The sequence below is a fragment of the Nycticebus coucang genome, chromosome 7 (assembly GCF_027406575.1).
Source record: "Nycticebus coucang isolate mNycCou1 chromosome 7, mNycCou1.pri, whole genome shotgun sequence".
Classification (NCBI taxonomy): domain Eukaryota; kingdom Metazoa; phylum Chordata; class Mammalia; order Primates; family Lorisidae; genus Nycticebus; species Nycticebus coucang.
This window is the reverse complement of record NC_069786.1, coordinates 31,782,169-31,795,254: the sequence shown is the minus strand read 5'-3', so window position 1 is coordinate 31,795,254 and position 13,086 is coordinate 31,782,169.

Sequence of the window (13,086 nt, the reverse complement as noted above, 5' to 3'; positions counted from 1 at the left end):
GGATCCACCCCGGCCGCGCCAGGGGTGGGGGAAGAGAGACCAAATGTTTAAATTGTAATCATATTGGAAATCTTAACATCTTATTATTAGCATTTACAACATTGAAATTTAGTTTATTCTAATAATTAATACTTATGAATATCAGTCATGTAAACTACATGCTCTTATTTCCTAAGGACAGGAGAATGAACATACATACAGCCTCTGTCTTCAAGGAATTTATCAGGTGATACTTCTGATAAGACATTCTCAGATAAAAATGATACTAACAATACACTGTAATTCTAATGAGTGGTATTCACAATATCTATGGAAGGAAATCAGAAAGAAGGAAATGACTGTCTATTGGATAAACCAGAGAAATTTTCATTAGAGTTAGTTTTTGGAAATGGATTTGATTTGAACTCATAAAATCAGAGAGTGGAATGATGTTTGCCAGGGGCTGAAAGGTAGGGAAAATGGGTGGATTTTGGTCAAAGGATATAAACTTTCAAATATATGTAAGTTCTGGGGATCTAATGTACAGTACAGAAAGTGATAGATGTGTTAATTAATTTGATGGTAGTAATCATTATAAAATATTTATTTATATCACATAACTGTATTACATACCTTGAAAATGTACAATTTTTACTTTTCAAGTAATATTTTAAAATAAAAAAATTGAACAGAAATAAATGAAGAGGCAGGATTTTGGAGGAGGCAAAATAAAGAATTTCTGAGCATGAGATGCCAAAGTATGTTGGATGAGCAGTGATGTGCTTTTACTGGAGGTGAGGATCAAGAAGATATACAAGATAGAGCTGGAGAAAATAGGTTGTTGCTGAACAATAAAGAACTTTGAATATCAACTTTGAATATTAAACTCTCCCTTCTCATAAAAAGGAGCCATTAAGGTTTGGGTTTTGTTTGTTGTTTTAGGGAAAGAATAATAATAAAATATCTTCAAAACTCCATTCCTCCTTAGTTCTCCCCAGTCTGATCTATAGGTTCAAAATGCTATCTATCCCAATATAAATCCCAGAAAGCTTTTTAAAAATAGATACATGTACTAACATGTTGATTCTAAAATTTACAAGGAAACTCAAAGGAACTAGAATAGGCAATTCTGAAACTCTGAAAAAGAAAAGAACAAAGTTAGAGGCCTCACTTTATCATTTATAAGACTTATTCTAAAGCTATAGTAAGCAAGGCAATATTGCATTGTCAAAAGGACAGACACACAGATCAATCACACAGAATGGAAAGCCAAAAAAATAGATTCACATGAATATAGCTAACTTATTTTTGATAAAAGTTCAAAGGCAATTCAATGGAAAAAACCTTTTCAACAAATAGTACCAGAATAATTGGATATCTATATGAGGAAGAGATAAACCTCCAAATGTTCATAGGTATAAAGGTAACATGTAAAAGTATAAACCTCTTCTAGGACAATTCTGTGTTGCATTGATTCTGTGAAAGTGTTTCTAGATATAATACCCAGAGTACAATCCATTAAGGAAAATATTAGTTATTAGGACTCCATCAAAACATTAAACTTTTGCTCTGTGAAAGACTGTTGAAAGAATGAACAGACATCCCACAGAAAAGGAGTGAATATTTGTAATTTCCATATCTGATGAAAAGCATGTACCAAAAGTAGATAAACACTCCAAACTCAATAATTGAACAATAGCAACAAAACCCAGTGCCACAATACATGAAAGAACCAGGCAAGACATTTAAACAGACACTTTACCAAACAAGATATGTGTATGGAAAATAGGCACATGAAAGTGGGCTGAGCTTCATTAATCTTCAGGAAAATGCAAATTAAAAACACAGTGAGATGCTACTATGCCAAAAATAGAACAATTTAAAATTTCATTTTACTTCTTAAATTGAAAAATAAAATTGCATGTATGCATTACCTCACATATTTAAAATTTTTGGTATTTTTGGTGATCAGAAAACTTATCTTCTACTTGCTCAGAGAGAAATTTTTTTTTTTGACCAGGGCTGGGTTTGAAACCACGACCTCTGACATATGGGGCCTGGTGCCCTACTCCTTTGAGCTACAGGTGCCGCCATAGATAAATGTTTAAAAAACATTTAAATCTGATAATATCAAATGTTGATAAGGAGGAAAAACATCTGCATATCTCATACACTGCTGGTAGGAATCTAAAATAGTACAGATATTTGGGAAAGAGTCAATTAAAGGTACACTTAGCATATGACTCAGCAATTTAAATTAAGGGTACACTTAGCATATGACTCAGCAATTCCCCTACAAAGTATTTATTCAAATGAATTGAAAAACACACAGACTCACCACTTTATTCATAATTATCAAAAAGTGGAAAGAAACTAGATGCCCTTTGACAACAGAATGGATAAACAAACATGAAGCAGTTGTAAAATATAAGGCAGGAAGTACTTATTGATTCGTACAATAATGTGGATGAAAGTTAAACGAATTTGGCTAAGTCAAAAACACCTGGGAAAGAGAAAACTGCTTAGATGGGAAACAGATCATTTTTTAACAGGGCTTGCGGTTGTGGAGATGGGCTGTCTATAAAGAGAGCATAAGAAAATTATGAGGGAATTAAAACTGTTTTTTTGTGATACATGAATGTATGTATTGGCCAAACCCCACGACACTGTACATAACCAAGAGGGAATTTTACAGCTTACAAAAGCAAACAAAACACACAAACATACAACTCCACCAAAACCAAACACAACACACACACAAAAACAAAACCCATTTCTAGTCCACACGATTTTCATTTTCTCTAGACAGAAATATAATTAAGAACCTAGAAAAGTTGGTCTGTGTTTTACCAAGTCAAATATATAGATCCAACTCAACTCACAACCTTGACAAGTAAGAACTGGATATCTCTATTGTGTACAACATGATTTACTGCCCATTATTTCTTTCCCATGATCAATGAAGAGGCAAAACCCCAGATATATTTAGCTCTACTCATGGCCTACCTTAATTTCTCCTCTGTGTAGGAACACATGGCTACTACGTGGCTCTCTTTGTGCCCCTCAGAGTGTATTTTGGATCACACCAGTTCAAAAAGAGGTTCAAAAATTAAGGGATTTAAATAGTTCTCGAATCAATCAATGTTTCCCAGACCTAATTGAGCTCAGAATTCCTTGGAGCTTTCTTCCCACATTGAGAAATACTTACAGATGTTGAAATACAGTTTTGCACTTTGTATAATACTTAAACTATCAATTTGGAATCAGAAAAGGGTTGAGGTCTTAAAGAATTTGAGAGTTTTGGATGAATTTTGTTCTTACTGTCAATTTAGAGATCATGGGATGTTCATGAATTCTGTTCATACTATGAAAATGTTACAAAACCACAGTCCACATGGTTCAGTCCCAGAGAGGAGACATAATTTAAAAACTCAATGTATGCAACTTAAACTTATTTTAAAATAACTCAGGTTTTTAATTTTTGTGCAAATGATGAAAGGGATGTACAGTCTGTACAATATTTTTAAAAATTTCCCTTTTTTCCCTTTCCACTGTATTTATACTAAAACTACTTAGACCTCTCTCTTTTGAGCAGTTTCTGGAAAACTCCTCCAACCCTCACTGCCTTGTGTTTCCTTTGGTTCTGCTTCATTCCCTGTTTACTCTTGAATCACCATCACTGAAATCTAAGAAGTCTGATAAGTTAGGACTTTCCTTAGGGAGAAAAAGGATGAGCGGATGCAGGGAATATCAGCAGAGCCAGGCGGAATCTTCTTTAGCAGATTATTGAAGGGCAAGTCAGCAAATACTCATGTGGTAATATTTATTCCATCACATACTAGAAGAAGGCATAACTGTCTAAAGGAAGGGATTTTAGCTGCAAATTATCAGACAATTGACATTAATGGGACTGAGGGGCTCAGGGCTTATTGACGGATTGTGATCATTATGACCAATTTTAAGCTGTACGTGAAAGAAGGAATAGCTAGGGTGCAAGTATGTGCCTCCAGCTACTTGGGAGGCTGAGGCAGGAGATGGCTTCAGCCCAGGAGTTCAAGGCTGTTGTGTGTCATGATTGCACCTGTGAATGGCCACTCAACTCCAGCCTGGGCAACTGAGAAGACTTTCCAGAGAGCAATGGCCACTATAGAGCTTGTGCCTTCTGGATCAGCTCTTAACATAAGTTCCTCTTTGACCAACTCTGACTCACCCAGAATTACACATGGGAAAAGATACTGGAAAATGTGGGCCCCAGCATGATGGAGTTACACAGAGCAACTCATACAGGGGTCATTAGTGAAATGAAGAAACAGAACATATTTCCTTTCTGGTTGAAAACAGCATTTACATGATTAGGACCTGACAAGCTTTGGGAAGATTCTCATTCAGTGTCAGACATTATGTTAGATTTTCTCCCCCCACCCCTCTCTCTCTCTCCCTGCTTCTCCACCACACGCACACACACCATCTTTTGCAGCACTATATTACATGCTACATCCTACCCCCACCCCCATTTCTGCAGTCCTAATAAAAGAAAAATGGAGAGAAGTTTGGGAAGATCTGCAAACATCCAAGATGCAAACATCGATACAGTTGGAGATAATTCTGTGTAATGCTTAGGAGAGAAAGCTCCAGGGTTTCTGGGTCTAAATCTTGGGTCCTGTCACATGATAGCTATGTGATCATGGGCAAAGTACTTGATACTGCTAATTTTTAGCATTGTCATTGGAAATTTTAGCCAACATCTATCTTGTTGTATTGTTTATACTGGATAATATAGGTATAGCACTTGACGTTAAAAAAATAAAAAGCTAATTTAGGAACAATAAAAAATAAGCAACACTTCTGCTTTTATCTTTAAATATAATGCCAAAATAGAATGTTTTAAAATTATAGTTATTTATTTTTAACTTTTTTCTCTTTCATTTTGATCAAAATATTCATATCTATCAATATTTAATAAAATACTGATAACTGAGTAAGTTAAATATATCATACAGTCCCTCAATCAAGATATTCAATTTTTAAAATTACAATCTGAAATAGAGTATAGCCTGAAGTGGGTATTAAATGGCTTAAGTAACTGAAGGGACTGAATAAACAATTAGAAATAATTGAGTTAAAGACATAAGTTATATTTTAAAAACTTAAAAGATAAGATAGGGCATTTTATTTCCCCATCGGTTGCTAAATCTGTATGCCTACCTTAAGTTTCTGTTAACTACAGTCTCACAATCTAGACTTTTGCCTAAGTTAATGTCAACACATTAGGCCCTTCTCTTCATTACTTCCCAATAATCAATAGTGATTTTCTTCCTTTGTCTCTTCCCTTATAGCTATTTGTCCTAAATGGGGCAGCTGTTCATTTTGTTACAGTAAGATCCTTCTGCTCTTTGACTCTGTCTCCTCTCACTTGGCATTGACTCTCAGTTGTGCACTGTTTTAACTTCCGTCCTGATAGACTCTTTTATATATATATATATATATATATATATATATATATATATATATATATATATATCTGAGTATAGGAGAATGTACCTCTCAGGATAATTTATAAGATGCTGAAAAAGAAAAGGTCCTGGGGAGATAATAGGATCTGGTTAGTAAAAATTGAATGAACTCTAACAATATTGTTTATTGTTTATCTTTCAAATATTCGGACCAATACACGTATAAGTCACTCAGTGTAGAGTATAAAATAACTAGAAAGAGTTTTTTTAACTTCTCTTTTTTTCCTTTATGAGGACATGGAATTATGGATTGATTGTAAATAGCTAAGCTCATTTGAAGCTAACGGTTTATTTTTATCAATTCACATTACTCGGCAAAGTGTAAATTAGATTTAACCTATTTATAGTGAGCCATTTCAAGGAAAGACAAGCAGGCACCCACTTGCCCATTACATTTCACTTCTATCAGAACTAGTATGACTCCTAATGAAGGGATTCCTCGATCTTAAAGGCAATAAGGGATCTCTGCAAGTGATAATTGTCCACCATGGCAGGTCCTAAATGTGCTAAAACATATGGCATATATTCAAACCACCCACAAACTTATCCTTTAAAAAGCCATGAGAGGGGCAGAGCATATATCTCAAAGGAGTAGGACACTGGCCCCATATGCCAGAGGTGGTGGGTTCAAACCCAGCCCCAGACAAAAACTGCAGGGAAAAAAAAAAAGCCATGACAATTTGCCTGAAGTTCACACTTTATGAGGCAGTGCCACTTTTGGCCAGTAGATAGCACTCAAGATATACCAATAAATGGAGAGAAAACATCTTGGTGTGATTACCGCTTCGCCAAGGAAACGCGGACAAGTTCATTTTAGATAAGCCAGTGAAGAAAGTCAAAGCCCCAAATGCTAAGGAATTGGGATTATTTGTTTATTTATTTATTTATTTGCTAAATCCAATAAGAAAATTAGCCCACTTATTTCCTAACACAACTTCTGTTTGAAGGTGGGATAGTACTGTGCATTAGACTCAGATTGAAATAAAACATGAAAGCTGCACATGAATGGTAATGCTAGGTCCAGAAAGACCACAAAGCTTGCCAGTTGCATTTCACAGAAAGAATGAAGGAGACTTAAAATGCAATGCCTTCTAGTACTCGTTGACACTGCTCAAGGACACAGGTATTTTAAAATGCAATGTTTAAACTGCTACAAACCTGGCTGTAAACAAAAAGAGGATCATAATTACCTAAAGCTGGTAGCTAGTGTGTTGTCACACTTGCTGGTATGTACAGCTGCTACTGTATTTTCACAAGCCATGACTTCCTTGTTGCATAGGAGCAACTCTGAGTTCCCTGATGGGGTGTCCAAACTTTTTTTTCTTCCTGCACATTGGAAGAAGAAGAGTTAGTTGTTTTAGGCCACACATTAAAAACATGAACACTAATAATAACAGCTGATGAGTAAAAAGAAATGTCTGTGCATAATTTTCACTGTATCCAACACCACAGATAAGCAAAAGAGGCCTCACATAATCTGCATGTGGCCCGTGGGCCATAGGTTGGACACCCCAGCTATAGAGGTAAGATATGGTAGAAAGAGCTGCTCATTTGATTTTTGAGCCCTATCCACAAGGCCCAACCTGTTGTAACCTCATTTTATATGCGATTGTAAATGTGGATCTGTGTTTAAACAGGTGATGGATATGAAGGGCCCAGGTAGTTACAGAAAGCTGGAGTGTGAGATGTTAGACAGGCATCCTCAAACTGCGGCCCACAGGCCACATGAAGCAGGGTGAATTGTATTTGTTCCTGTTTTGTTTTTCATTTCAAAAGAAGTAAATTATTTGGTGTGCATAGGAATTTGTTCATAGTTTTTTTTTTTTTTTTTTAAACTATAGTCTGGCATAGTGTGCATAGGAATTTGTTCATAGTTTTGTTTTTTTGTTTTTTTTAAACTATAGTCCGGCCCTCCAACGGTGTGAGGGATAGTGAATTGGTCCCCTGTTTAGAAAGTTTGAGGATGCCTGTGTTAGAAGATGAGAGTCATCGGGGGCCTGTCAAAGAAAACTCAGGAACACCCGAGCAAGGAAAGACCATATTAAGAGGTGATGGGGGTGGTGAGGCACTTACAAATTAGTTTCTAGTAGATAGGTTTTCATTCTCTACTCTCCAGGTCTAACTTCAAGCTATTTGGAGCTGCTGCCCCCACTCTGCTTTAAAGGACTTTACATGTCCAGAATGGCCAACATAGTATCCTGCTCAAGAACTTTTGAACTTCCTATTCATATAAGCTATTCATTTTTTTTGGTTGTGGTGGTTTGACTTGTTTGAGCTGTGTTTGGGCACTTATAACCAAAAGTGCCTTTTTAAAACATGGTGAAGAATTAGTGCAGTGGTGATTTGGTGATTGGCCTTAATTCCAATTTGTTATCATCCCAGGTCTCTATCTTTCCCCTCTTAAAAGCCATAAGTAATGCATTCTTGAACTGAGAAATTGGCATTTCATTAGTTAAGACAGTGTTTTGTGAATGTGTTTTCCTGTTGATGTCCTTTTTATAAACATGGTGGTACAAAACCCACTGACTCTTGATCTTACACAACCTGGCTCTCTGACTTTGGGGATATCACTTTTGCCCTCTGAACCTCAGTTTCTTCATCTATAAACTGAAGGGGTTAAGTAAGGTGTTCCAAGTCTAACCTTCAATGCCTCTGTTCCTCTGCTTTCTTTCCATCTATGAGGTAACAAGTGAAGCAGGTTAAATGATTCCCCAGTAATACTATAAAAGCCATCATATTTGATATGCAAGTGGAAAAGGTAATTATTCAGTTAAAAAATCACTTATCCATGGACAACACATGGGAACACACATGGAAAGATAACGACAGGTTTATGAAAATCAGTCTGATTTGGTAGAGATGCAATATTAGCACTCAGGAAGAGAAGCTCTCGGCTGCCTTGTCAGTCTTGAGTGATGTTCTCTTGACCCAGCTGTCCTCTCATCACAAGGCCTTCTGGGATCCTGCCTGCCTCTCTTTCTCTCTAGCCTCTGCTTCTGGCTGCTGACAGCTGCATCAACTGCCAACACACCCCTGTTACTTCTTCTAACATCCAACTGAAGAGATAAGGCAGAGGTAGTATTGTAGCCACTAAAGATGAAGAAAGAAGTGGTTTCACTGCAGATGAATGATGTGTTTAAACCTGGGACAAACAATAAATTTGAGCAATGGAACCTTATAAATCCTACCAACATGACAAATACGTAAAAAGAAAATTTCCATGGTTTCTCCTGAGAAGGTCCTACAGAGCCAAGAATGTAAATAGGTCCTAATGACAGTCTGGTAAAGCCTCAGTATATTCCAGCAGTCCAGGCTACAATTCTGTATTGGAAAGAAGAAATCCAAGTAGGAAGAAAGAGATGGGAGGAAGGAGGAAGGAGAAAACAAGCCCAAGTTTCTGGTAGAGCAGTAGTGCTCAACCACGGATGTCAGTTGAAATGTCTTGGGTGAAAAATACCAAGGCTCAAGCCCGCTGTCAGGGAGATTTAAAGTCCCCAGTGAGTTGACTGTGCAATTGGCATTGATATTCAGTACAACACAGCATCATAGTCTATTAAATAGTGCAGGCATATTCAATTATTCAAAGAGTGTCCACTCAAAAGGATTTCATTTAAGAACTATCACCGAAAAAAGAAAAAAAACAACAACAAAAAAAACGATGACCGAATTGACCGAATAGCCCATCAGCACTTATTGCAGAGGTCTGGGAGGCTGAAATGCTCCCCGAGAAGTCTCTCTATCCTCAGGGGCAATACTGAATTCCACTTCTCCGAGGGCAGCAGAGGAGCCCTGTGCTATGTCATTCTCCTTCTCTCTCATTCTTTTAATATTATTGCCAGATCAGTGCTTTAGTCTCAATATAGTCAAACCTCTTTCCCTAACAATAAGGTAGACTCTGGCTTTCTGCCTCATAGATCATCCCCACATCTCTTATTAGCTAGAGGTTCATTTGTTGACTACCTCAAAACTTTTATGACTGCTGGGCAGTTGAAAATACCCGAGGAAGTGTGATAAACTTGGAAAAGCAGTGCACTGAGAACCTCAGGGCCTTGAATCAAGTTACAGATTTGACCCTGCCTCTCCAGGTGCCAGGGCGCATATTATATAACCTTTCAAGCCTCTATATCCTTACACACAAGGTGAGAGCATTGGGTGACATGTAACATCCACTGTAATTCTGAAATGCCACACTGCATACTCTTTTCTTATTCACTTTCTAGTAATGATGCTAAGGAACAACAAAATATGAGAATGTTAAGTACAGAACAGAAGCACAAAAAAAAGCCAATGGCCCTGATGAGCTACATGTTGACAAATTTGCTCTCAAAGCATCGAACATATGCAAGTTGCCTTTTTAAAAGTCTATGAGGGAATCATGTGGCAGTGAAATTTGGAAGGTTACACATACTGCTACAGGTCTACATGAAAAGCTCATTCTCACTCCCTACACATTGTGAAAATCATGCTTGAAAAATAAGAAAGTGATAATCTGATTCTCTAGTAGTTAAACTGACACTCAGAGAGAGAAAATGGTGATGTTTACAAAGCAATCCCTCTAATACGCCAGCACAGTTTTAAAAGATTCAAGCCCCAAGTTCAATGCATTGCACCCCTCATTCTCCATTCCAATCTTTCCAACTAGCACGACCAACTCCTCATGCCACCTTCTCCTCAAGACTATCCGCATATTACAAATGCATATATGTTCATGCCTCTTCATGTATGACTTGTCTACTCCAAAAAAGGTTTGAGTCTCCATATTTCCTGTATATTAAGTCTAAATGCTGTTCCAAAACTTTTGCACTGTGACTGTTATCTTTCTACTCACTTTTCCTCAATGTATTTCTTTAAGCCAGTCTGGTCTGCTGCTTACTGTCTGTCCTTCCATGACACAGGTCCTTCAAGGACCTGTGAAGGTCCTTTGCTCTGCCTTTGCTCATGCTGTTCGTCCCATGTCTAATGGCCTTCCTCATTTTCTCCCACATGGACTAGTTTGGGCCATTCTTAGAGTCTTAGCCAACTCACATTTCACTGCTTCCAAGAAGCACTCGTGCTGGCCTACAATGATCTTTCTTTTCTCCGCTGTACTAAGCAGTGTTTATATTTCCTTCTATTGTCTAATGCATTTTGTTTATTGTGTGTTTCCCAGTTAGATTTCATGCTTTTGGAGGACAATGTATTAAATGCTTCTAGTTATTTTTCTGCCTCCCACCTTATTTTCCTTCCACCCTCTCCCTCCTTCACTTCCTTTCTTCTTCCCTTTCTTCCTTCTTTCCTTTAACTTTCCTATAATTTACACAGCAAAATTCTGGGGAATCAGTAGAGTCAGTAGTCACTTTACATATAAATAGAGTGATGCCAGACTTAGGTCACTGGGTTCCTTGGAGCTTTTCTTTTACACAGCCTGTTCACTGGGACATGTAAATTCTTACGTGTCCCTTAGCTTTTACCTTGACACATTCCTTTGTGAGAATACTTAGTGTTAACAAGGGCACAGTACAAGTTTTGATGCTATTTTTAATTTTTATGTATACATTTCCCAAAAGCACAAAATGACTTAAGAAACATGAATGAATTGAAGGGGAAAAGTATTTCAGCCATTGAACTACTCATTTATTGTGAGCACGTGTAAAGTCATGGCCTCTTCATTTAGAGAGAGAGTGATAACAGAATTGTAAACCACTAAATGGATGGATCTCACCTTCCAATTCTATAGATGAATCAGCTGAAGCCCAGGCAGAGACACTGAGTCTCAATGAGATACTGCTTTTTGCAAAGTGGTTTGATTCTTTCCCCTTCCAGCTATACCTCCTCAGGCAGAGATTCCTCTCTTTTTGTTACACACTTCCCAGTTAAGTCCCTTTTGTTTCCAGTTTATCTGTAAATAAAATGCAGCACTAGCCAGGGACCCAAAGTTGGGCGAAAAGATCAACAGATAGGGACACTCTCAATTTTTGAAATCTATTTATGCTTCTAGGACAGAAGCAAAATTTTCTAATATTTTCTAAAAGCACATATTTTTTAACAGCGGTAGAACTGGGCTCTAAGCTTTGATAAAGAGAGAAAATTAGGAGGACGAGAAAGGAGCAGAGAGAGTGAGGGTGAGTTATGGATTTGGATATGCAAATAGAAATTTCAATTGTTTTGAGTCCATTGCCAGGCAGAGTCTAAAGACAAGCAGAAGTGGGATGCAGCCGATCATCCTTTGACACAGAATACTCATTCAGGCTTTGCAAGTACAGGGGTCCTCAAACTGCGGCCTGCAGGCCACCTGAGGCGGTGTGATTGTATGTGTTCCCGTTTTGTTTTTTGCTTCAAAATAAAATATGTGCAGTATGCATAGGAATTTGTTAATAGTTTTTTTTTAAACTATAGTCCCTCCCTCCAATGATCTGAGGGACAGTGAACCGGCCCCCTGTTTAAAAAGTTTGAGGACCCCTGGGTTAGGAAGAGTGCATGGCTTTGGCCGTGTCTCTCCCTTCTTACAGGCAATAAAGTGTTGATAGTATTGGACAGAAGCCCCACCTCAGGGACAACACACTCGCCAATACACATTGAGATTCCGGAACACTCTGGAATACCTTCTGCCTCATCTGTACAATCTTGGCACCCAGCGATGGGAAAGGCAGGACTTTACCATATCCAAATCATTCCTCCTGCCTTTGAAACCTAGGTCCAAAGCTTCTCTGCTTCACATGTAGTCCGGAACCACTACAAGACCTCTTTATTTGTATTTTGGGGTAAGAGTAGTAAGAAAAGGAAAAGGAACCTTTATTGCTTGTTTTTTTTTTGTCCCACAGCTATAATCCAAATTGTGCTTTTTGTTGTGTTTCCTTTTTTAAAGCTAGAAATCAATTGCAATTCTACTCCCTTGCCTCAACATGTTTTCTTCTGTAAGAGCTGTAGTGTCTTTAGATGTAAGAACCTAGTGTCTTATCCTTGGAGAAGTGAATTTACTCCTCTGAACCTTAGGTTTCCCATCTGTTCAATAAAGGGGTTAATGTACGATGACTAAATTCTCCTCCCCCCGAAAATGTAACTCGGATCTGTGAAGACCCCTTGCCTTTTACTTTTGTGCTTAAATGTTCGGCGCAGAGATAAAGGTGACAGATCTCTCGGAGTTAACATGAGATCTAGGTTCACGGGTGTCAGTTCTGCAGCCTTGCCTGGCCTCGAAGATAACTTTTTGCAGTATTTCCTGAGTAGGAGACTGCGGCGGGGTCTCCTGTCTTTATTCCGTTTCTCCAACACTGGGGCAGAAGGTACCCAGGGCACAATTCCGCTGGTCTTCAGGACACCTGTCTCTACCATCTCCAAACCAGAGTAAGCCCGACCTCTACCCCTGGTTCCCTTTCTCACAGCCTTGCCACTGGTCCCTCGAGGTCTCCATTACTTCTCAAACCCAGAAATTCTTCCAGCTGCACCACGCACACTTTGCACCCCTCGCCCACGGCTCCGCGAGCTTGGCACCGCGGTGGAGTAGGGCCCTTTTCCGGGGCGTCCTGGGCTCCAGCCACATCTCTCCGCCCCAGCCTTTCCCGTGCGTAGCCCCACGCCCCGCCCCAGGACCCTGCCTTCGCCTACCTCCCTAAAC